The 27,131-nt window shown below is 42.1% G+C and overlaps 1 protein-coding gene across 7 annotated transcripts in view; it reads right to left on the bottom strand.

Annotated features, from left to right (window-relative positions):
• Positions 1–27,131, bottom strand: part of Csf1 (colony stimulating factor 1) — a 44,456-nt gene that overhangs the window by 3,922 nt on the left and 13,403 nt on the right. For 4 of the 7 annotated variants that reach the window (XM_004853660.4, XM_004853662.3, XM_021265622.2 and 1 more), the window contains one exon: positions 21,835–23,941. The exons of 2 other annotated variants lie outside the window; for them this stretch is intronic. The gene's annotated coding sequence lies outside the window, so the exon portion shown is untranslated. Of the gene's footprint in view, positions 1–8,141; positions 8,161–21,834; positions 23,942–27,131 lie in introns of those variants that run through there. One more of the 7 variants, XM_087213242.1, reaches the window with a different exon arrangement.

Below are 27,131 nucleotides of genomic sequence, written 5' to 3'. Positions count from 1 at the left end.
GTTTTGTAATCCAAAAAGCATTATAGAAATAAGTTATTATTATAATTGGGTATAAGAAAAACAAGACCAGCACCTAAACAGCTTTGAGGCATACGAGAAAGAAATAAATGGTATTTGAGAAATTCAGGTAGGGTGACAGAAGAGATCAATTTGCAGACAGGAGGATGGGGAAAGCTTTCTATAATATGGTGACGCAGGAAGGTGACATCTGAAGTGGTAGAAGCTGAGGAATGGCAAGAAGGAGGATCTTTACAAGATGTAGACACAAGTGCTGGAGATGAGGTTGAATGGTAGATTGGGCCTTGACTGTGAGGGAGTTACCTGCGTCCTTTGTAGGTGACCTTGAGCTGCTGGGGGCTTAGGAATAACAGTGTTGTGGAGGTTGACAGCTTCCAAGGGCTGAACCCAGCCTTATCATAACCCTTCTTAATCCTTGAATTATTCCTTGGATTGTCTGTTCCCACCTCTTCCACCCTGAGAGCAGCTTCCCAGCTCCTTATTAAGAGGTTCAGAGGGGAACCCAGGCTGTGGTACTCTAATCAGGGCTCATTTCCCAGCAGCACTGTTTTAACACCAGGCAGGAGTTAAGGGCTGGACTTTGTTAGTCTTTTTTCTTTTTTTTCTTAAAAAAATGCTGCTCAAGTTAAAAAATTGTTATGAGAAAATTGCTCATTGTCAAACCATGCAAAGGATGAGGAGACTAGTCTCTGGGAGAGATGTTCTGTCATTGTGAGCCAAAAAGCTAAATGCTTTTTAAAGTATGTTCTGTTTGGACCTCTACTGATATTGCCATATCAAATTACATTGTGCTGAAAAGCTGGTGGAAAATGTTTGCCCAGGAACACGAGGCTTGGTCAGGGGTTAGTTTCTGGTTAAAAAATAAAGACAGAAATAATTGGTCTGGAAGTTGTATTTGTCTTCTCCTTTAAGCCCACAGAGGTCAGCTGAGTGCTTCTCTAGGCGGGAGAGCACTGAGTGCTCGGCAGGCCTATACAGAGTGTGGGGGTGGGAGGTGTCAGATGAAGGAAGTGCCTTTAGTCAGTATTTGAACTATGAATGAAATCAAAGTGGATTTTTAAGGAAGATTCCAAAGTCCATTTTATACCTCTCCTCTCTGGATAATTAGCTAGAAAGACTGTCTCTCTCTCTCTCTCTCTCTCTCTCTCTCTCTCTCTCTCTCTCTTTCCTTCCCCATTTCCTTTCCCCTGCATTAAAAGTGATTTTTCATTCTATAACTCTGAGGATAGTTCAAATTTCAAATATTTCGTACCCATGTTAGAATGTACCAGAAATGCAAATATTTTGACAACGAAGCAGCAGCTTCTAAAATACCTCTATGTTTCTGAGATAATAAAACAGCAAACACTTGCACAGTGCCATTTATAGTTAAGGAAACTGAGGCACAAAGAGGTTAAATAACTTAGTCACTTTGGTCAGCCTAAGTTTTGGCTGAAAAATACGATCACCAGAATTGCCTATCATCTCTCTCCCAGTTCTCAGATGCACATGGGTTCCTTGCTACCTGGCCAGGTCTGAAAGCTTTGTACATGTTTGTCTTTCATTTCCTCATGGATGCAAATGTTGTCATAGTCACATGCTATTGAATGCTCCACTGTACCTGTCTTGGATGTGGTAGAAGCTCAGTATATGATTGTGGATTGATTAATTAGCTATAAAAAAAAAGACCCAGAAAGTTGAAGAACAAAAGATATTGGCCAGAAACTGTAATGATATGGGAAAATGTCCATAATTATGATATTAACTAAAAATCAACATGAAACTGGATATACATTATATCAACTATGTAAAAAATGAAGCACACTATTAAATACTATAAGGAAATACAACAGAAAGTTGATAGTAGTTTTCTTTGAATGATGAGGTTAAGATTTAAATTTTCTAATTGATCTTTCTATATTTTCCTATTTACCTGTAATCAGTTTGTACTACCTTTATAAAAAGAAAAAATATTGAAAATAAATCATTCACTTTAAGGAATGCAAGAACACCAAAGCTGAGACTGGTTGATTAAAGAATTGCCAAACTGGTCTGTGGTCTCCCCAGTGGGTGAGCTCAGCGAGTGGAATTTGTATATGTGATGTTGCTGCAACCCAATGGTATATATGTGGGGACATATGTTTAAATGATTACTTATAGCTGAAGAAACATAAATATCTCTCTTTGGTGTAGTTCACTTGGACCTTAGACTTTAGAAGATGACTATGCCAGAAAAGGTTAGACTGTTAGAGCTGCAAACGGGGCCTCAAAGGTCTTCAAATCTAATCTTTTTTTATGGATTAATATCTGATGCCTATTGTGCTTATGGCATCAATCTAGGTTAACCTAGACCAAGAAGGGGACAAAGGTCAAACTCAGAAATGAAAAATCTCATTTCTTGCTCTGTCCTAGTCAAGCCTGCAGTCTGGCACTGCTGCCCTGGCAGAGGGACCTTCAATCCTGCTTCTATGTTAAGCTGCTGCAATGGGCTAGCCCTGCTAGAAGCACTTGTCATTGCCCCAGTGTCCATAGGATGCAGTCTCTGTGGCTGTGTGATTGGGAGGAGGGTCCAGGACAGTGGGACTGGACATTCTGAAGACCCAGGCTCTTTGAGGCCTGACCATCAAACCAAGCGGTCTGCTCTCCTGGCCTTTCTAATGAACTGTCTGTATTCTTGCTAATGCCCTGTGACTAGCAGACTGTGTTTTGTGACCAAAATGACCATTTAGGGACATCAAACACTGTCACCAACCAGAAACTGACTAGCAATTTGTTCTATGGTCACGCTGCTTAGTTTGTTTAAATCTTGCCTCAAGGTAACATTTTGTGGTTCTGTGAATGACTTAAAAAAATAAATTGCAGCTTTCCATACAGAAATAGAAGTTTTACAAAATATTTTGTGCATTATAAAAGTAATATAAATGCATTATTAAAAATTGAAAATTATAGAAAGGGTAAGAAAAATTGCTCATAATTCCAGTCATTACAAATAGTATCTACAGACACAATTGTTATTTCTTCTAATTAGAGGTTCCTTCTAGTCTTTTTTCAGTGTGTAAGTTTATGGTACACTTTATATATTTTAAATTCCTACTTTTTCCTCAATACTATATGATAAACATTTCTCCACATCACTCAGTACTCTGTGAAAACTCTGATCAGTAATGGCTGCATAAAATTTCACTGTAGTGGAATTATGTAACTATTCTCACAGTATCAGACATTTAAGCTATTTCCAAGTCATAAAGATAAAAATGTCATGAGAGAAAAAGGAACCAACCTGTCCTATATACCTGCTGATCAGAGCATATAGCAGCTCCTATGAAATATACTTGTAAAAAAGTTGAATCTGATGCAGCCTCTAGATCTAATTTCCAATTAAAAAAGAGGAAATACAGTTTTTATGAGAACATGTTAGTGACTCTGTGAATCTCTTTGAGTTTATCTTAGTGCTGCAGTTTCCAGATTCTGGGAAAGTACAGGACTAATGAGCTAGTTTTGTTTTGTTTTAGCAGATAAACTATTAGGGGAAAAGAAATGAACAAAACCTGTAGATGAAAAGAGGCTTGAGAAAAATCAACTAATGGCAATGCATGAGTGATATTTAGATCCACATTCGAACAAACTCTAAATATGTTTTTAAAGACAATTAGAGAAATTAAAATACTTTGATATATGATCACAAACCAAGTGTGGTAGTTCACACTTGTTATCCCAGCACTTTGAGAAGCTGATGCAGGAGTATTACAAGTTCAAGTCCAGCCTGAGCAATTTATGGAGTTAAAAAAAGTTTTTCTCAAAAAAGGGCTGGGGATGTAGCTCAGTGTGAAGCTGGGCTCAATCCTCAGTACTGAAAAAGGAAAAAAAAAAAAAGAGTACTGTGGTTGTTTTAAAAAATGCATCTTTATAGTATTTTAAAGACATAGAATTGTTACATTGCAGATGGTATGCCTAGGATTTGGCTCAGAATAATGGAGGAGAAGCCATAACTAGTGTGAGGGGTAGGATGGGTCAAGATTAGCCATAATTGTTGAAGTGGAGTGCTGGATATGTGGGAGTTCATTTTACTATCTCTTTACTTTGGTATTGTTACAGTGAAGTGCAACAGCTTGGTGTTACAGCCAAGTGTTAGAGCTCTGTGTTCTGGCCAAGTGTTATAGCTATCCGAAGGTCTCTGGAGGTGAAGAATTGGAGGGCAGCACTCAGAGAGATGGAAGGAACCTTTTATTGGACTCAGAGAAGTTCATACTCTGAAGTCTGAGCCCTGAAGAGAAATGGAAACAACCTTATATAGGGATGTATGGGGTACGGGGGTGGGTCCATGTACCGGGAAAGCATGCTCACAGAAGCAGGAGGGCGGGGTTAATGGAACATTCTTGAAACATCTGGTAGGAACATTGTGCAGCTTGAACAGTTACATTTTTTTGAACAGAACATCTTATGGCAAAAACATCGGGGTGGGGAGCATTGTTTCCTTATCTGTATATGTTTGATTTTTTCATAATCAAAAGTTATAAAAAGGAACAGAGAAAAAGGAAGCCATCATCTCTGGTGGCCAAATCCTGAACTAAGCTGCAGAGGAAAGAGTCCTGAATAAGTCAGATCTCATTTTAGTTCTAGCTCTCACACTTACTGGCTGAATGTCCTTGGGCTGAGGCTCACCTAACCTCTCTGAGCCTCAGAGTCCTCACTTCTAACACAAAACCTGTTTCACAGAGTTTCTGTGGGGAAGAACCATGATTCTACATGGGAACGTCCCCGGGAAACTAGGGAATGCTGGATATTTTATTTTAGAGTATGAGTTTAACGAGGGATGAGGGGCAAGGAGGATGTGCATCTCTCCCCTCCTCAGGACTCAAGCCTCCCCGTTTTTCACTGACTGCCAGTCTATGAGGCTTTCATAGAGAAAAAATACTCTGGTGAATCATTTTAATTCCTTGGTCATTTCTTTTATTATGTATTTTTGAGTTGTTTTCCTAGTGGTTGCCATAGAGATTACCATTAACCTCTTAATTTATAACAATCTAGTTCAACTCCTCCTCCTTCTTTAAACTGTTATCACAATCACATCTTTATACATTTTTGCCAATTTACACAGGTATATTTCTGTAATTATTGCTTTATGAATTTTCTTTTAAATTAAATAAAGAAAACACTTATGATACATTACCTTTGGTAACTTTATGTTTTCACATAGATTCAAATTACTGTCTAGTGTATTTTCACCTTGGTATGTTTTGTAGGTCAGATCAGTTTAGAAACAAGCTCTGTTTTTTTTCATCTAGGAGTATTTTAATTCCTCATTTGTTTTTGAAGACTAGTTTGCTGGTGATAGAATCCTTGGTTGACTGTTTTTTTCCCCTTTTAGCACTTTGAATATGCTACATCCCTGTCTTCTACCTTCTCTGGTTTCTTATGAAAAATTAACTCTTAATCTTATTAAAGATTTTTTGTATTGGATGAATCACTTTTAGTTTGCTGTTTTTAAGATTCTACTGTTTATCTTTTAAAAGTTTGATTATGATATTTCTAGGTTGGATCTCTTTGGGTTTATCCTATTGATGTATGTTGAGCTTCTTGGATGTGTAAAGTTTTCAAACATTATTTCTTCAAATATTTGTGTGTGTGTGTGTGTGTGTGTGTGTGTGATAGGATTGAATCCAAGGTCTCATGCATGCTAGGCAAGTGTTCTGTTACTAAGCTACATCCCCAGGCCTTTTTATACTTTAATTTTGAGACAGGGTCTTGCTAAATTGTCCAGGCTGTCTTTGAACTTGGAATCCTTCTGCCTCAGCCTTCTGAATAGCTGGGATTAGAGACATATACCCCCAGGCCTGGATTCAAACATTCTTTACTCCTTTCTTCTCCTTTTACTTCCATTATGTATATATTATTAGGCTTGATGATGTACCATAGGTCTTGAAGCTCTGTTAATTTCTCTTCATTGTTCTTCATTATTTATGTTCCTTACTGGACAATCTCAATGGGCTTACCTTCAAGTTCACTGTCTTTCTTTTGGCTATTCTTCTGATGTTGAGCTCCTTTAGTGAATTCTCATTTCACTTATTGCTCTTTTCAATTCCATAGTTTCTATTTGTTTCTTTTAAAAATACTTCCTAATCCTTATTCATATTCTCTATTTGGTGACATATCATGTTAATAGTTTCCTTTAGTTCTTTAGACATGTTTTCCTTTAGTCTTTGAACACATTTAAAGTTTCATTAAGTCTGTCATTTAGGCTTCTTCAAGAACAGTGATTGCTTTTGTTCCTATCTATAGGGCATATGTTCTTAAACTTTTATATGCTTTGCAACTTTTTGCTGTTGAAAACCATACATTTAAATAATATAATGTTGCAACTCCGGAAATCAGATTTCTACTCATGTACTTGTTACTGATGTTGCTATATAAAAATACTCAGAGCAGGACTTCCAGGAAGCTGGTGGAGTGGTAAGCAACAACAAATCAATCTCTCTAAGATTTGGAATCCAGACACTGGAAAATAACAACTTGGGGAGGAAAAGAAGGAGGGAGATAGATCCCCAGGACCTAGGAAGGATCTGAAGGGAAAATTGCAGCCCATAGAGAAGGTGAAGAGACAGGCCACAACTCAGAAAAGGAGGGGCAAACTGCACTTTCTCCCTCGCTCCTGGCTCATGGTATGAGAGAGGAGGATTGAATCTATGAAGCCACATGGAGGGCAAGTGATTCCAGGAGGCCTCCAGAAAGAAAGATACCAGTGGAACAGAGTAGTGGATGCTGTGCACTACAACAGCTGGTGAGTGACTCCAATCCAGGAGACTACTATGTCCCCTGGAGAGGGGTCCTGGCCAGATATCATTTTAGGGAAGGGCCAGCTAAATCCAGGTCTTGGAGCAGTCATGGGTTGGCTTTGTCTCAGGGCTCCCAGTGTTGAAATCCCACAGTGATTGGATGAGGGACAACTACAGGAGATGTCCAGAGTCATAGAGCTGTAGTCAGGCTGACAAGAGACACCCAGAGTGTTGTAGACTGAACAATTCAGGCCCCAACCCCACAACTAGAGTTCAGGATCAGCCTGAATTTCTGTGGAGTTGAAAGCACCAGAATTGGCTACCACTCTAATCCTACTGCTGGCTTGCTAGGATCACCTAGCATGGATCTGGGCTCTGTCTGCCTCCTTTGTCTACCAGTTATAGCAGAGTAACATGCTGAATTGGACACTACCACAAAACTGTTGACCCCAGAAGATAGACACAGACTTGGACTCACAGAGAAATATCTTTTTTTTCTCTTTGCTTTTTTTTATTTGCTTTTTTCTTGATTGTTTGTTTTTGTTTTTTCAAGAGTGTGAATGTTGTTTTTAGTTTTTTTGTTATGATTTGTTCTTGTTTCTGTTTTTCCTTCTCTTTTTCCCTCCTAGCTTCTTCACTAGTTTCCCAAAGCTTGAGTAATCTTCCTTTATCCTTCAACTTTGCTTCTAATCTCTTCTATTTCTCTATTTTTTCTCTTTTCCTTTTTAAATTTTCTCCTCTGGAGGTACAATTGCTCTATTGAGTGAATATTTACTATATATAATTTTCTGATTTGTTCAAGATTTTGTTATGTAACTGTAAATCTTTTACCTATAGTTCAAGGTGGAAAATTAACAGTTATCACAATTTGTCATTTTCTAGACTGTGCTTCATGCTACTGTTATTACTGATTGTACTACTTTAGGCAAGGTGACATAGTTGTTATAATCAGTTTTTCTTCCTTGTAGGTTAATGCTGAGATTGTCTGGGGGTCATAAATAATACCGTAGTCCAGAACCAAAGAATTGGGAACTAGGCCAAACAGGGAGCAACCTCTCATTCCTAATAAATTGAAGAGGCAGGATCTTTGGACAGGCTCAAAAGCCAAAGGCCAGCTATGCCTAGAAGATATCTCTGAAAAGTAGTCATTTTACAAAAAAGTCTTTATTACTAGTAATAAAGTTGCCTATCATAAGTAATTTGCAAGCATCAATGAAGAAAACAAATTTAAAAAGTAGAAAATGAGAAAACATGGGCACAAGATGCAACCTCACACCTCCAGTTGACCCAAGGCAAATCCAGGGGGCATCAGGTGAAAGAAATCAAAAGCCACCTCGATGAAATTTCTGACATGATAGCAGTGGAATTAACAAGGCAGATGAATGAATATCTAAAAAAAAATCAGAAATAATTACACACATAATAAAAGAGATGATGACCAGAATGAAGGACATAGTGAATTTAGAGTACATACAGATTAAAAAGAAAAATAGAGGGGCTTAGGAAAGTGATGGAAAACATAAATGCTCGAGATAGGAAAGAACTGGATTCCATAAAACAGATATCCAGGAGATTAAAAATTCTATTGAAATTATATGCAGCAGAATCAACCAATGCAAAGATAGAATAACAGATCTAGAAGACAATTTTGTGGTTAGTAATCATCAAATGAAAGCTTCTTAAAAATAGCAAGGGACAATCAAAAAAATCAATCCAGCAGCTGCTAGATGATGCAAAGGAGAATAACATAAGATTAATTGGAATCAATAAAAAAATCAAAGAAAGCACAAAGGTCATAAAAAACCTGTTCACAGAAGTAATAGCAGAAAACTTCCCAGGCCATAAAAAAAGAATTTGATATACTGATAAGTGAGGCACACAGACATCTGATTAGCTATGATCAAAAAAAAATTACACCCAGGCATATAATTGTCAAGATTCCAGAAATTAAGTACAAGAACAGACTATTAAAAGCTGTTAGAGAAAAGAAACAAATCACCTACAAAGAAAAGCCCAACAGAATCACAGCAGATTTCTCAATACGAACTATTCAGTTAAGGCAAGCTCAGAGTGAAGTATTTCAAGCCCTAAAAGAAAGCAACCTCCAATCTAGATTGTTGTACTCTGAAAAATTATCTTTCCAAATTGATGAAGAAATAAGATATTTCCATGATAAAGAACACCTGAAGAAATTCATGACCACCAAACAACCATTCCAAAAAGTTCTGAAGGATATTCTAGAAAAAGAAAGACAAAGACAATTCCATGAATCCCAAAACAATGAATCCACCAGGTAAGGCAAGCAATTAAACAGAAGGGAAAGAAAGGGAACCAACAGCTAGAACATAATATGACAAGAATAAGTGTCAATACATATCAGTTATAACCATCAATGTGAATGGTCTCAACTCACCAATCAAAAGAACAGATTGGCAGAATGGATCAAGGAACAAGATCCAGCCTCGCAAGCTCAAGGTCCTGAGTTCAATCCCTGGTACCAAAAAAAAAAAAGAAACAAGATCCAGGGTCAGGGATTGAGCTCAGTGATCCCATGCCTGCCTTGCAAGCAAGAGGTCCTGAGTTTGATCCTCAGTACTGGGGGGGGGGGGGAGAAAGAAACAAGATCCATAATATTCTATATACAAGAAATATAATTAACTCAAAAAAGAAATTCAAAAAATTTCTGAAAGTCAAAGGATGGAAAACAATACTCTATATGACAAGAGCCTGGAAAAAAACAGGGGTAGCTATTCTATTTGCAGACAAAGTGGATTTCAAACTAAGACTGATCAGAAGAAATAAAGAAGGTCACTACATACTTGTTAAGGGGACAATCCAAAAAGAAGGGATAACAATCATAAATATATATGCACCAAATACTGGCACATCCAACTATTAAAAAAATGCTAATGAATATGAAAAATCGATAAGCAGGAATACAATTGTAAAGGGGAACCTCAATATCCCACTATCACAAACAGACAGATCAACTAGACAAGAAATATCAGAGCTGAACCAAGCCTTTGAACAAATAGACTTAGTAGATATCTACCAAGTGTTCCACCCAATGAAAACAGAACACACATTTTTCTTAGCAGCATATGGGAATTTCTCCAAAATAGACCACATACTAGCTCATAGAGCATACTTAAGTAAGTGCAAAGTAATGGAAATTGTCCCATACATATTATCAGATCATAGTGCAATAAAATTGAAAATAAATGGCAAGAGAAACCACAAAAACTACATAAACACATGGAAATTAAATAATATCCTCCTGAACAACCAAAGAGTCACATATAAAATTAAAGAAGAGATTAGACAGTTTCTACAATTAAATGATAATGTCAATATGATATACTGGAACTTATGTAATGCAGTGAAAGCAGTCTTACAAGGGAAGTTTATAGTAGTGAATTCCCAAATAAGAAAAACAGACCAAGCTCAAATAAATAAGTTAATGTTGAACCTCAAGCTTATAGAAAAAGAAGAGCAGGCCTGGGGATTTAGTTTAGTGGTGCCACACCTGCCTTGCAAGTGCAAGGTCCTGAGTTCAATCCCTGGTGAAAAAAAAAAGGAAAGAAGGAAAGAAAAAGAAGAGCAAGCCAAACCCAAAGTACATATGAGGGAGGAAATTATAAAAATCAGAGCAAAAATTAATACAATCAAGACTAAGAAAATAATACAAAGAATCAATGAATCAAAGAGTTGATTTTGAAAGATTAAAGAAAATAGACAAACCCTTAGCCAACGTTATTGAAAAAAGAAAAGAAAAGACCCAAAATCCATGCAATTACCAATGAAAAGGGTAAAATCACAACAGATCCTGCAGAAATCCAGAAAATCATCAATTCCTACTTGGGAACCTATAATACCTACTTAGGAATCTCTAATAAGATGGAAAACTCAGAATAAATGGACTGATTCCTAGATACATATGAATTACCACAGCTGAATCAAGAAGATATAAAAATTCTAAATAACTCAATATCAATCAATGAAATTGAAGAAGTAATTTAAAAACTACCAACAAGAACAACAACCAAAAGCCCAAGTCCTGACAGGCTGAATTCTAAAGAACTCTGCTGAGTTCTAAAAGAACTTTAGAGAAGATCTAATGCCACTACACCTCAAACTCTTTAATGAAATTGAAAGGAAAGTAATACTCCCAAAATAATTCCTGGAAGCATGCAATACCCTGATACAGAAACCACTGAAGGATCCAATCAAAAAAGAGAACTGTTGGGGGCTGAGGATTTAGTTCAGTGGTTCTACTGCTTGCCCCACAAGCGGAAAGACCCAAGTTCAATCCCTGGTACCAAAAAAAAAAAAGAGAGAACTATAGGCCAATCTCCTTAATGCAAATCCAATCTCCTAGATGCAAAAATCCTCAATAAGATACTGGCAAACAGAATGCAGCAAATCATCAAGATTAAATACCATGACCAGGTAGGATTCACCCCAGGGATGCAGGGATAGTTCAACATATGCAAATCAATAAGTGTAACACACTGCAGTAACAGAACCAAGGACAAAAACTACATGATCATCTCATTAGACATAGAAAAAGCAATTGACAAAGTCCATAACCACACAAGATAAAAACCCTATGGAAAATTGGAATAGAAGGCCTTTATCTCAATCTGATAAAAGTAATTTATGGAGAGGAGGCTTCTGGGTAGGTGTGCCATGGCTCCCAGCATGGAGGAGGCTTCCAGGTAGGCATGCCACAGCTCCCAGCACAGAGGAGGTGAGCCGCGCGGGTGCCAGCAGCACCCCCGCACCCCACCCCACCCCACCCATACCCCATAGAATGAGAAGACATGTAAACAAGCTTCAGAACCAGACTTCCAGATCACCTACAGCAACCCCAAAGGGAAACGAGATGGAACACTCTGATGCTCAACCACCTGGACTCCCTGAACTGGCAACAAAAGAGGATCTGGAAAAAATGAAATCAGAAATAATTTCTAACATAACAGCAGAGATTGTGCCCATAGTGCAAGACATGATTAATAAATCTAGAGAGGACACAGATAAAAAATAAAGGATCTGAGGAACATAATGGAATCCCAACATAGGAAAGAAATGGAATCCATAAAACAGATGCAAACAGAGTTCCAGGATATTAAAAACTCCATTGAAAGTTTATGCAGCAGAAAGAACCAATGTGAACACAGAATTTCAGATATAGAAGATAAGATTGTGATTAGTGACCAGGAAAAGAAAAATTGCTTTACAACTGTAAGGGACCATGAAAAATCAATCCAGCAGCTGCTAGACGAGGCAAAGAAGAATAATATAAGACTGATTGGAGTCAATGAAGAAACAGGAGAGAGTGCAGATGATTTAAAAATCTATTCACAGAAGTGATGGCAGAAAACTTCCCAAGCAGGGCAAAAGAACTTGACATACAGATAAACGAGGGATATAGGACTCCAACTAGCCTTGATCAAAAAAAACTACACATAGGCATATAATTGTTAAGAATCCAGAAACCCAACAGAAGAACAAAATTCTACAAGCAGTTAGAAAAAAAAATCAAATCACATACAAAGGAAAGCCCATCAGAATCACAGCAGATTTCTTAACGCAAACCCTCAAGGCAAAAAGAGCTTGGAGTGATGTATTTCAAGCCCTAAAGGAAAACAACCTCCAACCCAGACTGATGTACCATGCAAAACTATCTTTCAAAATTGATGGTGAAATAAGATACTTTCATGACAAAGAGCACCTTAGGAACTTCGTGAATACCAAACCAGCACTCCAAAAAATTTTAGACAATATCCTAGGAAAAGACAATGAGGGGCTGCACACAGGAAGGTCTGTGCACGCCCTACCAAGGTCCCGAGTCATGCGGAAGACACTGAATCACCCCGCTGCAGACAAGCAGCCATCTGGTTCCACACTACAAAGATGCAGAGGACACCAGACCACCAGACCAAGGTACTGATTCCCGCTGTTCCCGGTCCAGACATAGGGGCTTCTGAGCCATCGTCCCACTGCTCCTGGCCCAGAGGAAGGGGCTTCCAGGCCACCATCCCTCCCGCTGCTCCCAGCCCACAGGAAAGGCCTTTTGGGTCACCATCCCTACCACTGCTCCTGGCCCGTGTCCCACCTCACCCAGCTCAGAGGAGGTAATCCGTGCAGGCGCTAACAGCCCCCCACCCCAGTCGAAATGAGAAAACACATAAATAAGTGTTAAAACCAGACTTCCAGATCACCTACAGCAACCCCAAAGGGAAATGAGATGGAACACTCTGATACTCAACCACCTGGAGCCACTGAACTGGCAACAAAAGGGGATCTGGAAAAAATGAAATCAGAAATAATTTCTCAGATAACAGGAGAAATTGTGCCCCTAGTGCAAGACATGATTAGTAAATCTAGAGAGGAGCTCAGGAACATGATGGAATCCCAACATAAGAAACAAATGGAATCCATAAAACAGATGCAAATAGATTTCCAGGACATGAAAAACTCCATTGAAAGTCTACACAGCAGAATGAGCCAATGTGAGGACAGAATTTCAGATATACAAGATAAGATTGCAATTAGTGACCAGGAAAAGAAAAATTGCTTCAAAATTGTAAGGGAACATGAGAAATCAATCCAGCAGCTGCTAGATGATACAAAGAAGAATAACATAAGACTGATTGGGCTCAATGAAGAAACAGGAGAGAGTGCAGATGACATAAAAAATCTCTTCACAGAAATAATGGCAGAAAACTTCCCAAGCAGGGGAAAAGAGCTTGACATACAGATAAGTGAGGCATATAGGACTCCAAATACCCTTGATCAAGAAAAATCTACACATAGGCATAATTGTTAAGATTGCAGAAACACAACAGAAAAACAAAGTTCTCCAAGCAGTCAGAGAAAAGAAACAAATCACATAAAAGGAAAGCCTATCAGAATCACAGCAGACTTCTCAACACAAACTATCAAGGCAAAAAGAGCTTGGAGTGACATATTCCAAGCCCTAAAAGAAAACAGCCTCCAACCCAGATTGATGTACCCTGCAAAACTATCTTTCAAAATGGGTGGAGAAATAAGATACTTTCATGACAAAGAACACCTTAGGAACTTCATGAATACCAAACCAGCACTCCAAAGAATTTTACACAATATCCTAGGAACAGACATTGAGGATCACAACCCCAGGAAGCAAAGCAGAATGAACCCATCTGGCATGACAAGAAATTAAATGTAAAGGGGGAGAACCCAACAAAAAGAAAAAGTCATGGCAATGAAAAGTCAATACGTTTCAGTTATAACCATCAATGTTAATGGTCTCAATTCACCAATCAAAAAAAATAGACTGGCAGAATGGGTCAAGAAGCAAAATCCAACAATATGCTGCATACAAGAAAACACACTTAATTCAAAAGGAAACTCATAGACTGAAAGTTAAAGGGTGGAAAATAATACTCCATGCGACGGGAACCCCCAAAAAAGCAGGAGTAGCTATCCTCTTGGCAGATCAAGTAGATTTCAAACCAACACTGATTCAGAGAGATGAAGAAGGACACTACATCCTTGTAAAGGGAAGAATTCAAGAGGAAGAGATGACAATCATAAATATCTATGCACCAAACACTAGTGGACCCAACTATATAAAACAAATACTAACAGACATGAAAAGTCATATATGCACTAATACAATTGTAGTGGGGGACCTCAACACCCCACTGTCACAAATAGATAGATCAACTAGACTAAAAAAAAGTAATGAAATACTAGAACTCAATTGAACTCTTGAAAAAATGAACTTAACAGATGTTTACAGAGTCTTCCACCTCACAAAATCAGAATACACATTCTTCTCAGCTGCACATGGGTCATTCTCCAAAATAGACCACATACTCACACATAGAACATGTTTAAGTAAGTGCAAAGGAATTGAAGTTATCCCCTGTATATTATCAGACCATAGTGCGATGAAATTGGAGATCCATAGAAAAAGAAACTCAAAAAATTTCATAAACACATGGAAATTGAACAACACACTTGTGAATAACCAATGGGTCACAGAGGAAATTAAAGAAGAAATCAGACAGTTCCTTCAATTAAATGACAATGACAATACAACAAACATATCAGAATCTATGGAACACAATGAAAGCAGTCTTACGAGGGAAATTCATAGCAGTGAATACTCATATTAGGAAAACAGAGCGAGCCCAATTAAATAACCTGAAGCTGAACCTCAAGCTTCTAGAAGAAGAAGAGCGGGACAACCCCAAAGCTCATACAAGGGAGGAAATTATAAAGGTCAGAGGAGAAAACAATGCAATGGAGACTAAGAGAACGGTACAAAAAATCAATGGAGCCAAGAGTTGGTCCTTCGAAAGAATCAAACAAATTGACAAACTTTTAGCCAACCTTCTCAGAAAAAGGAAAGAAAAGGCCCAAATCCATGCAATTAGGAACCAAAAGGGTGAAATTACAACAGACCCAGGAGAAATCCAGAGGATCATCAATACCTACTTCCAGAACCCATACGCCAATAAGATGGACAACACAGAAGAAATGGACAGATTCCTAGACACATATGAATTACCAAAGTTGAACGAAGAAGACCTAAAAATTCTGGACAACCCAATATCAACCAATGAAATTGAAAATGTAATTAAAAACTTATCAACTAAGAAAAGCCCGGGCCCTGATGTCTTCGCTGCTGAATTCTACAAGACATTTAGAGAGGAACTGCTGCCACAACTCTTTAAGGTCTTCAATGAAATTGAAAGGGAAGCAATACTCCCAAATTCATTCCTGGAAGCAAGCATCACCTTGATCCCCAAAGCAGAGAAAGACCCAACTGAAAAGAGAACTATAGGCCAATCTCACTAATGAACATAGATGCAAAAATCCTTAATAAGATACTGGCAAACAGAATGCAGAAGATCATCAAGAAGATCATACACCCTGATCAAGTGGGATTCATCCCAGGGATGCAGGGATGGTTCAATATACGAAAATCAATCAATGTAATACACTGTATCAATAGAGCCAAGGACAAAAACCTTCTTATCATCTCAACAGATGCGGAAAAAGCATTTGACAAAATCCAACACGTATTTATGATAAAAACCCTACAAAAAATCAGAATAAACAGTCTCTACCTCAATCTGATGAAAGCCATCTATGAAAAACCAACAACCAATGTCATACTAAATGGTCAAAAACTGAAATCCTTCACACTAAAATCAGGAACAAGACAAGGATGTCCACTGTCACCACTCCTGTTCAATATAGTTTTGGAAACATTAGCCATGGCAATTAGACAAGAGAAAGAAATAAAAGGAGTAAAGATAGGTAATGAAGGAGTCAAATTGTCATTATTTGCAGATGACATGATACTCTATATAGAAGACCCCAAGAACTCCACCAAAAGTCTTCTAGATTTAATATCCAAATTCAGTCAAGTAGCTGGTTACAAGGTCAACACACAAAACTCAATAGCTTTCCTCTACAGGAACAACAGACTTACTCAGAGAGAAATAGGGCAAACAATTCCTTTCACAATAGCATCCAAAAAACAGAAATACCTAGGACTCAACCTAACAAAAGAAATCAAAGACCTCTTCTCTGAAAACTATAGCACTTTGAAAAAAGAGATTGAAGAGGATATCAGAAAATGGAAAGACATCCCTCTAGCCCCCAGCCTTAGGCCTGTCTCCTCAGAATCACTGGAGAATGCTAAACCTGCAGATATTACCTTCAATAATCGTGATCCACCTTTGCCCATGTATTGCTACCCCCAACCCGGATAACCTCCCCTGAAGATCTGGCTGGATCTAGGAGAGCAAATGTTTAGCCTTTTCATCAAAGAAGGTCATGATCAGGCAAAATAAAGATGATAGCAGCTGAAGTGGTCAGTGCCAGATATTACTTGGGCCAATAATTAACCAAGGGCTTCAAAGTCACCCAAATGTGTAGAGAGAAAAGGCATGGGTCACAAAGGATCCAAGCCAAAAGAAGCTGAAAGGAGGGGCTGACTGTCAAAGGAGACCTTCCTCCAGAGCCCTAGAAAGGGCATACCACCCAGGATGGTTCATCTTCTTTCCTGGTTTTTTAGGGTTAGCAGAAGAACCAAGAGAGGAAGGTCTATCAAGTGCATTTTTTGCCCATTTCCAGACTACACAATCCTTCTAAAGGGAAGAAAAAGACAATACTAAGGTTTTGAGACTCTCCAAGACTGCCAGATTGACCTGAGCTGTCCATTTGTGCAAGAGGTATCTGTTAAATGCCTATAAGAGTGTGATATTGTGACAAGAGTATGGGCTTTGAATACAGCTAGTCCTGGGTTCAAATACAGGCTTTGCCACTGTTAGCTGCTGTGAACTTGTCTGTTATTAAGTTTTTCTTTTTTTCTTTTGGCAACAGGGATCGAACTTGGGACCTTGAGCTTGTGTTATTAAGTTTTTCTAAGCTAAGCTTTGTATCTGTCAAAGAGAACATTAGGACTTAGCTTGCAGGGATGTAGTAGGATGGAATGAGATTGCATTTTTATAGAGTGCCTCACACATACCATATAATTAGTAAATAGTTTTCCATTCTATCTTGTTGGCAGCCTTGGAAAATGAGAAGGAATGGACCATTTCTCACCCCTGTAACCCTTCTATGGCTTCTTCTGCCTTCATTTTCTACATGGACCTACATCCCTAGCTTGGGTCCTCTATTATCATAGCACCTGAATATTTCTAGCTTCATTCATATTTTATAACTAGTTACTTATTTGTGTGATTGCTTAACTAATACCTGCTTCCTCCACTCACTATTTTAATTACATCCTCAGTGTCTAGAAATGGGAAACTGAGTGAATAAATGAGGATAAGTCTCCTGCCTTTGTAGACCTCACTAGGCATAGGTGCAAAGGGACTACAGCGGAGGTGTCCAGGGCCTCAGAGCAGGGGTCTGGTCTGTGGACCACTGCAGTTGGAGTCTAATTTAGGACTCTCATCTAGCCTTTCTGCAAGAAACTTGCCTGACAACTTTCCTGACACAGCCTACCTCCATCACCCCAATGTATGACTTCTTTCTTTTTTCTTAAATTAAAAAACTTACTTGCTTAGAAGCATTCAGAATGTCAACGAAACAGCTGTAACTTTTTTGCAATTATAGAGTGATATTCTGTTAACAAAACTATTTTGTATAAGTTATATCAGAACCAACTTAAATTGAGAAAAAAGCCCTGACAATCTGCAACATATAATTAATGTGCGCTGTGCATGAACATAACCTGCTTTAAATTTCCACACCAATTTATAACCTTCATTGTTTAACAAGCAGTGTTAGAGGCCACTGACAATACCACCAGGACAGGGCTTTCTAAAGACACATTTGGTAGTGAGTTAACTATACAAGAAAAGAATACAGAACAGTTTAAAAACAAATTTATACAGCCTTATGTTCAATTTTTTTTTTCTTTAAAAGGAGAAAGTTGTGTGTAGAGAGTGGTTTACATGTTTTATAGACAAGAAAAAATTGTGCTAGAACCCACTTCAATATCATCATTTTTTCTCTTGAGACAGTCTTGCTATGACATCCAGGCTGGCCTTGAACTCCTGGCTCAAGTGTTCCTCCTACTTTAGTCTCCCTAGTAGCCACTGCGCCCAATAGAATCATCTTCTTCCTCTTCTTCCTCCTCTTCCTCCTTTTCCTTCTTTTTCTTGCTTTTTTCAGCTTCCCTCCCCTTTTTCCCTGTGCCATGCTTTCCATTAGCTCTGCATGCAGCAATATCTTTTCTGCATTTTTCCTTCAGCTGAGGAGCCTTCATAAGGCTGCCTGTCACTCTCAGCAGTATTATTCCACACATCTCCCAATTTATTTGTGACACTGCCAGTGAATCGGCAGGAATGCTCTTCTTTGATGTGGGATGATACTCGGGATAGGACAAGACAGCTGACAGAGGCCTCTTGGTTACCTCAGGTTCCCTGAAATTCTTTGTTGTTTCCCCTGTAGGAGGGATTTTTTTGTTTTTCTTTCATAACAGGCCTTGCTGGCCTTTGCTATGTCTTCAGATTCTTTTCTCTTTCACAGAAAAGGCATGCCACTTTTCTGAGCACTTCTTAGAAAATTCTGGAAAGTGGACAAAAGCTTCCGAGTGTTTCTTCTTGTGCTCTTCCTGGCAAGTTTGCACAAAGCATGTACACAATGACACTTTCTCCTCAGCTTCCTAGGCTTTTGCACATGTTTAGTTGTTTTTCCATTGTGAGGCACAAAACCACCCATCCAGCCCTTGCTTGCCCCGGCACTGTCCCTACAGAGCTCAAGGTGTTGCAATGGCTGTCATCCATATCCTCCTCTGACTCCCAGCCACCCATTTTTGGAGATGAGTCAGTGTAGGCTCTAGACAGGACTATGGGGGTAAGCCAGTGAGCTTTCCTATAGTCCCAGACTGGAGACAGGCCACAGCCTCTGAAGGGGGAGTGAGCCTCTCTGTGTTCAGCCACTTTGCTGTGGGCCTTTCCAGGCTGGCATAGGCCATGCTGCGCCCTCAGCAGTCCCAGCATCCAAGGCAGCAGAGCCTGCTTACTCCCTCAACCCCTTTTACTCCCTCACCCACACCAAGAAACTGAAGTGGAAAACTAAGGGACAAAAGTGCTGCTCTAGCAGAGAGGACCTCGCCGGGGCAGGGGAGGAACACTGGCTGGGAAGCTCGGCCTCTTTTCTCCACAGCTGCCTAGTCATTCCCCAACCCCGAGTGACTTTAGAGCCTTGCTCAAGGGGTCGCGGGATGCCTACCAGGCCCTGCCCAGACCCCAGTACCCTCACCAACCCCTTCTTTACCATGGCCCACAGTCTGCACGAGGTTAACCTCAGACTTCTTCCTGGTTGCTTTTGATTCACTTTCCTGCCTCTGGCCGGATAGAGGTTTAGAGGTTTGGCTGGGCCCTTCTGCTTATATTCTCTGAACAGGAGTTCCTGACCTTGCCTGCTAACCAGCACATAAAACCCCTCATCCCTGCAGGGAGCAGGCAGCTCTGCCACCTTCCACAGAGATCAGCCAGGCCCTGGAAGCATCCTCATTCCCCGTGTATGTTCAGAAGGAAACTATTTGGCATGGGCACTGTTAGGACCACCTGGCAGGGGCAGCATCAGAGCACACTATTTATTGCAGCCCTTTGGAGCCACTAAGTGCTTTTGGGCTTGTCACTTTATTTGAATATCAGTTTAAGTACATTTGGTTGAAAGCAGTTCCACAGAGGAGGAGAAACCTGAGGCTCAGAGAGGTTAGCATCTTAGTCAAGATCACATAGCTAGACAATAAAACATAGAAGCCAAAGAGCTATGTTCTCACTCTAAATCCAGTAAACAGTGCTCTAGAGGGCTGATGCTTCCTAAGCAGCACCTGCAGCAAGTCAAACCCAGATAAAGGGCTGCTGAGGAACTCTGGCACTTCTGGGACTTCTGGAAAGGCAGGTAAGGGGTAGAATTTTCTGTTCTTATTTGTTTCCCTGCAATCATTGCTTAAAGGCTTTGAAATATATCTTCTATGAACACAACCCTCTGATTGAATAGAGTTTTAACCTAGCCCTTTCTCCATCAGAAGACAGCAAGATCTCTCTGTTGAAAATACTTCCCCTGTGTGGTCACTGATATTGTACTTATTAGGTATTAAATCCATTGTCTAATACCAGTAGAGGGCCCAGGAGATGATGGCGTTGATTAAATCTGGTGAGAGTTTCCCATGATCAGGTCTTTAATCATGTGTTCATGATTCACATTTTCTGAGCACCTGCTGTGTGCCAGGGTACTCTCAACTCCTAGGATACGAGGAAGAACAACACAGTTCCTGCCACATTCTATGGCCTGATGGGACAGATGGACAGGAAAACCGGTGCTAAGTCTGGAAGAGCACAGGAGAGGAAGGAGCTAAACCTGGATGGCCCTTAGGGGCTTGAGTCAGTCTGGGGAGGATTCTCAGAGGAGGAGACGTTTTAAAATTAAAACCTTGAAGGAAAAAAAATATTTCTTCAAAACTTTCTGAGCAGCTTTTGGGTAGAAAGAGAAATGGTGAGGAATGGGGGGGGCGGGGCGGCAAACATAGGATAAGTTGACTGAGACACCTGACCACTTAATGCCAGTCCTGGTCCTGTATCTTTGGTCCTCTAAGTGTAGGGACCCAGCCTTGTAGGCAGTGCTATCCAGTAGAACTTCTGTAATTATGTAAATGTCATATTTCTGTGCTGTCCAACATGGCAGCCACATGTGACTAGTGAAGCTGAGGAGCTGAATGCTTACTTTTATTTCATTTTAATGAATTTAAACTTTCACAGAGGCCATATCCAACAGTGTGGCTCTGGGTGCTTTTTGCCTTGGATCTCATTTGAGTCATTTGAAATGTCTTACAAATTTCCATTCTTGGTCCCTGCCCAAGATCCTGGTATTTTGATCTTGGGTACAGCTTGGATGTCAGTATTTTTGAGAACACCAGATGATCCAAAACTTTGTCCACCACATCTCTGGGAGATGTCTCAGCTTTACCTGGGGTGTGAGTTTGGGCCACATGGCCCTTTTCCCCATGAAAGGCCACATCCTTGGTCTCCCCTCCACTTTCAGTGGGAAGATCAGGCCCTAAGGTCCCTCAAGCAAAGGGCAGGCTCTGCTCCTCACTAGTTTTGTCCCTTTCCCAGCCTTGAGTCATTGGTCATTCATCTCAGCACCCTGTGGGTACCTGGCCAGCTCCCTCGCCCACGGACCAAAGGTTCAGTGGTCAGAGCCTTCTCCTCACAGGGCCCTGGGGCCCTTGGATTGAGCCCAACCAGCATTTTCCCGGACTGGGCTAGGCTGGGCTGGAACTGGGGCCAGTGGCCAGGCCTGAGGTTTGGCTGCTTTTGCCTAATTTCTTATTGCACAGATATGTAGATGAATGTGTTTGGGACAGCAATACAGGAGGTTTTAGTAACAAGACTGAAACTTGGAGAGAGCTCTTCTTCCCCATGTCCCTTGAAAAAAGCTTTCTGAGCTGGGGCTCACCCAGCAGCTGATGTGTGCCCACCCACCCCTATATTTGTCATCTACAACCCCAAAAGCAAATTTTCCCATGACTCACACGTGGCAGTTTGTGCACTTCTTTTATTATTAAATATATAAGCAGCTTCCTATTCTTTAAATAGATATTTAAATGACCTTATATAAAATAATTCACCACTTCCAAGTATAAAAACACAATCTCACAGTTCGTGAGCCAATGTTCTCTCTGGGCTTTCTCAGAGGAAAGTAAGGGATCCTGTGCAGGTAGCCAGAAGAGGGACACCCAGAGGTAGCTCTGGAGCTCCTCCCACCATGGTGTCACTAAGTGCCCGCAAAGAGCTTCTGCAATTGGTTGAATTTGCTGTTTTGATTTTTTAAATACTATATGTTTAAAGTTGAGAGATGTGGGGGAATGCCTTTTTTTCTGTTTTTTTCCTTCCATTTTAAAATATATATTTTCTAGCATGGAATATGGAGCCTGTGACTAGAAGGATGAGCCCCATAAGAAAGTTCTCAGCTGCCCCTCCCTTAGCATCAGCATCAGGACAGGGGCAGTGGGTCAGCAGACCCTCACTCTCTCTGGCAGGATTAGGAAGTCACAGGCCCAGCAGCCAGGGAGGACAGGATCTCTCAGTGGAGGGCCCAGGGTGGCAGGAAAGGAGGGACACAGCAGCAAAAAGGGACCGAGGGGCAATTGACAGCCCTGTCACCTGGTTCCCAGGTCTCAGAGCCATGGCAGGGGCCAGCCCAGGAAGCAGAGGTCCTCAGAGCAGAGTTGGAAGCAGTTGCCTGGGTCTCCTGGTTCCTCTCCAGCTCTGGCTTGCCTAGCCCGAGATGGTGGGGTGAGAGTTGGAGGGTGTCACTGCCTATAAGGGTCAGAAAAAAGAAGGACCAAAAGAGGAGAGCTGGGGACCATGCAGGTGGGGCTGGAATGCAGCCCAGCTCCAGGGCTCCTGATGGGGACAAGTTGTTCAGCTGCAGGTGCCTCCCGGCAGTAGGCAAAGTAGGCTGGACTGAGGGGTTGGGGTGCAGATGTCTCCCCAGTCTCAGGGGCATACTCATATTTTCAATCCTGGTTTCAGTCAGAGCTCTCCCTGCACTTCTCTGCCTCCACCTCCCTCCCTTTCTCCTTTCCACTAGTCACTTCCCACTTGGGAATGTCAAAGTGCAAGATGCAGAAACCTGGGTGAACACACAGCCTAAAGACCAGCTCTGGCTGATGGCCTGGGCAGTTCTTCCACCTGCTCCACCCGAGGAGTCAAAAGTTGAATCAGGAGAAGTTTAGGGCTTAGGGGCTCCCTCAGTCGACAGGTGAGACCAGCTCAGTGCAGGAAGCTGGGGAGAGGCTGGAGAGGTGGGAGGACGTTTGGACGGATGCTTGCTCATGGGGATGGAAGGGGCAGGCTGTTCAGCAGGCAGGTTCAGTTTTCACAGTGCAATGGCTTCCTTCATGAGGGGAGCCTCTGCCTGGCCTCCAGGAGAAGCTCTGGCAGGGGCTGAAGGGAAGGAGGTGTAGAGACCAGAGCTAGGTCCTCCTCTTGGCATCATGAGTCAGGGTAGGCAGGTCCTGAGGAAAGAGCTGGCCTCCCCTCACCACCTGGCAACCAGCGGAGGGCACTCAGGTGAGTAGAGGGTATAGATCCCTTCAAGCTGTCAGTGCACACTGCTAGAGGCCTCCTCTTTTTTCCTATCTTTTGGGCTGCTTGCCTTTACAGGAAATCAGGCTGATGCCCCACCCTGATCAAAGACTCCTCTCTGGAGACAGGTCCCTGCATGTCAACAATGAAATCTCTTGGTACCAGATGGCTCCTCAGCACCCACTCTGGTCTCCCACATGCCACTGGCAGGTGGGTCCTTGACCCGGGTGCTGGCAGAGAAGAAGAAGCAGAGGGTGCAGCCCCTGAGGGAGAAGGTCCTGAGCCAGCTCACCAGCCTTCCTTAAGCTCACAGAGCCTCCAGGGCCCACAATAAATAAAGGCAGTGTCGGGGGTGTCCTCTGGCCCTCTCTCAGTTGGTCGAAAGTCTGAGGTCAAGGCATAGGGACCCTAGCCTGGCTGTTCTGGTCCAGTCCTGGCAGGCAGGAGCTCAGATGGTAGGAAGGCCACATTTCCCAGAGAAGAGCTGGGGAGGGTAGTGGCAGACGGCCCCATCACGTCTTCTCTCATGGAGAGACAGTCCTGCGTGCCCAGCTGTAGGGGAGAGAAGGGAAGGCTGGTCAGCCGAGTGGGGATGTGGAGAGGGTCGCTGAGGACATGGGCTGGAGAGGTGTGGTATTCCTGTGGGCTGCTGGCAGTGCTGCAGGCAGGATTTCCTCCCATCCCTTCCCTCACCCTCCTAGCCACTCCAGACACCACAGAGGGAAGAGGTGGCTTTGCCTGGCAGTCACCCAAGCCTCTGGACAGTCTGGCCTCACCTCCTACTTCCTCCTGGAAACAGTGACCACAGGGGGAGGTAATGAGGCCTGGTGGAGGTCAGGGTCAAGAAGGAGGAGGGGTCATTGCCCAAGCAGAGAGGCCTGGAGGTGGGGATGCATTAGTGTTTGCAGAACCTTCTTCAGGCAAGATGGACTCAGATGTCAGATGAACCAATGGTGATGCCTGCTACTTCTAGCAAAGAAGAACTACATTTCCACTTTCATGCCCTTCATCAGAAAGTATCCTAGCAGATGATACTGAGGCAAAGGTAACTGAGGCCAGAGATCCACAAGGAAACTTGCCCCTGCTGCAGGCATGTTAACCCCTGAGCCACTCAGCCACCCAGATGGGCCAAGAGACTTGCCTCTTGCCTCATGCAAGAGAGTCAGGGCCCTGCCCTCTCCCCACCCCCATCCTTGTCCCCTTGCCCAGCATCCTTAGAACACTTTGTTCCCAGAGCAGAAATCCCCTGGACTCCATCCAACAGTTTGACTTTGGACCCTGTGTAGCGCCTCCCTCCCTCATGTCCATGGCCCTACTGGTCAAGCTTGTGATGGGTAAGGAGGGAAGATGGGACCCACAGCTCTGGCTCCCAGCCCATTCCCATGCTCTAGAGGGGAGAGAAGGGGGAGCTATAATTTGGACATGAGCCATGTTGGTACAGCCAGGCCACAGTCCCTGCCACGGCCCAGGAGGGAAGAAGGACAAAGAGGGCATGCTCCAGCCTGCTTTCCCACCTCCAGGTTCCCTGGGACTGAGGTGCCGTCCCTCACAGGGGCCTCTGAATTTCCTGCTCTCATTTTCCTCATCAGAGCAGCAGTCTACCTTGCTGGTGCCTGACTCAAGGATCACCTTAGGCCACCCACTGGATCCAGTGAGCCAAGTGGGCCTCAGTGTGGCCCTTCCCCTGGTTCCCTCTCCAAGAGAAGTCTTGAGGGGAGAAAGTGGAAAGCCTGAACAAGCCTGAGAGTAGTCAGGCAAGGAAAAGAGAATGGAAGGCAGAGGGCTCAGGGCAGGGGCCAAGACCACGGTGTGGGGGGAGGAGGAAAACTCCCCTGATGGGGGGTGTACAGCACTGAGCCAAAATTCCCCAGGGATTTCCATCCTCTGCTTACCTAACAGGGTCCTTCTCATAGCTCTGCTATTGTCCCAGTTGGCCTACTCACTCATCTCTTCCTACCCTACTGACGAGAGGGACTCCAGAATTCCAGATACGTTTGCTGTTTTTCCAAATGAATTTATCTAATTTTGAGCCTTTGCCAGATCTCTTGTCTCTGTAGGACAGGCTTCCACATTGGAAGACCCTAAGATGGTAAGTGTCGTGACTAGAAACTGGAATGGATCACCCAGCTAGTCAGCCAGATATCCAGTCAGCAAATCAGCTAGGCAATCTGCCAGCTATTCCGTTAGCCAGTCGGTTTACCAATTAACAACTAGACAATGAGGCAGTTACCAGCTAATCAGTTTGTTAGTCACCCAACCAGCTCTTCAGTCAGAGTCAATTAGCTGGTTAATTAGTCAGCCAGAAAGCTGGTCAGTTAAAGAAAGCTGGCCAGTGAACCAGTCCTGAAGTCTGCCAGTCAACAAGTATGGACAGACTCTCTCTGTACTAGAACCTGGAATGGGAAAAAGAAGTGCAAAAAAAAAAAAAATGGAAGACAGTCCCTGCCCTTAAGTGGCTTACAATCTTCTTAGCAGTGCAGAAGGTACATATACACATAAAATAAGATCTTTAAATGTATAAACCCAGCAATCAAATATGTGCAAACCAATATAGTATTCACAAGACACAAAATAGCAGAGGAGTATGAATTAAAGGAGCAACCAGAGCTTTGGGGAGACAGTCAAAAGGGTTCCTGGTGGGCTGGGGTGGGGGAAGAATAACAGACCACATCTTCATCAATAACATGGGCAAGGCCAGCAGAAGACATTCATCAACACGCAGGGGACGCAACTAAAAGGCTACAAAGATGACAGAATTTGGAGCAAAAACACTTTCAGTAGCCTGGGGGATGGGCAGAAGCCAACAAAGTGGTTTGAACAAGGGTAAGTATAAACTCCTGTGCCTTAGTTTTAAAAGTTAAGTGCAGGATGGAGAAGGTTGGCTGGGTAGAGGTTCATGAGAAATCAAATTAGGGTTTTTCATAGACCACAAGCCCAATATATGACACCAATATGATGCAGTTATTAAAAACTAATGTAATCTTAATCTGCATATGAAGAGTACTGTCCAGATCAAGGAAGGAAACGGTCCCACTGCACTCTGAGCCGGTCAGACAACATCTGGAGTACTGGGTCCAGGACTGGGTACCACATTTTCAGAGGGATATTGACAAACAAGTGTGTCCAGGATGGTGAGGGGTCTGAAACCATACCATATAAGGCATATTTGAGGGACTGGCCATGCTTAGCATAGAGAATTCTTAAAGGGGACATAGATGGCTGACTTTAAATGTCTGAGGGCTTCATGAGAAGAGGAAGGAGGAGCAGTGACAAAGAGGCAGGAAAGGCAGTTTTGCCCCACACAGGAAGGCCTTTCTCTGTGTTAAGTGAAGAAGGCACAAGCTGTGTCTAGGCAAAGAGCTTGCCAGGGACTGGACAATGTGTCAAGAAGCTGGCTGATTCCATGTTGGGGATGCAGGGCCTGCTGGCCCTGTTCGGGTGGTCTAAGGCCCAAAGGACCTCTGAGAGCCCTCCCAAGACTCAGATTCTATGCCAGAATGATTCCAAAGGCAGGAAGGTAGAAATGACCTTGGCTGAGTAGGACTGCCAATGTGGAACAGTCTGGCATGAGGTGCATGCTGAAGGTGGCTGCTAGAGGGGCTTGGAAGCCAATGGTGGGTTGGAAGTGGCTGGCCATACAGAGCTATTGAAAATTCCCTAAGGGGGTAAAGATCTTACAAAAACCATACTGGAGGAAGAGAATGTTGGCTGCTTTGGGATCGAAGGTGACAGCAAGACTAGA

The sequence above is a fragment of the Heterocephalus glaber genome, unplaced genomic scaffold, assembly GCF_053883595.1.
Source record: "Heterocephalus glaber isolate CG9 unplaced genomic scaffold, H.glaber_assembly_v1.0 deba00001442, whole genome shotgun sequence".
Classification (NCBI taxonomy): Eukaryota; Metazoa; Chordata; class Mammalia; order Rodentia; family Bathyergidae; genus Heterocephalus; species Heterocephalus glaber.
The sequence above is the reverse complement of the archived record's forward strand: the minus strand, read 5'-3'. Positions and strand labels throughout refer to the sequence as shown.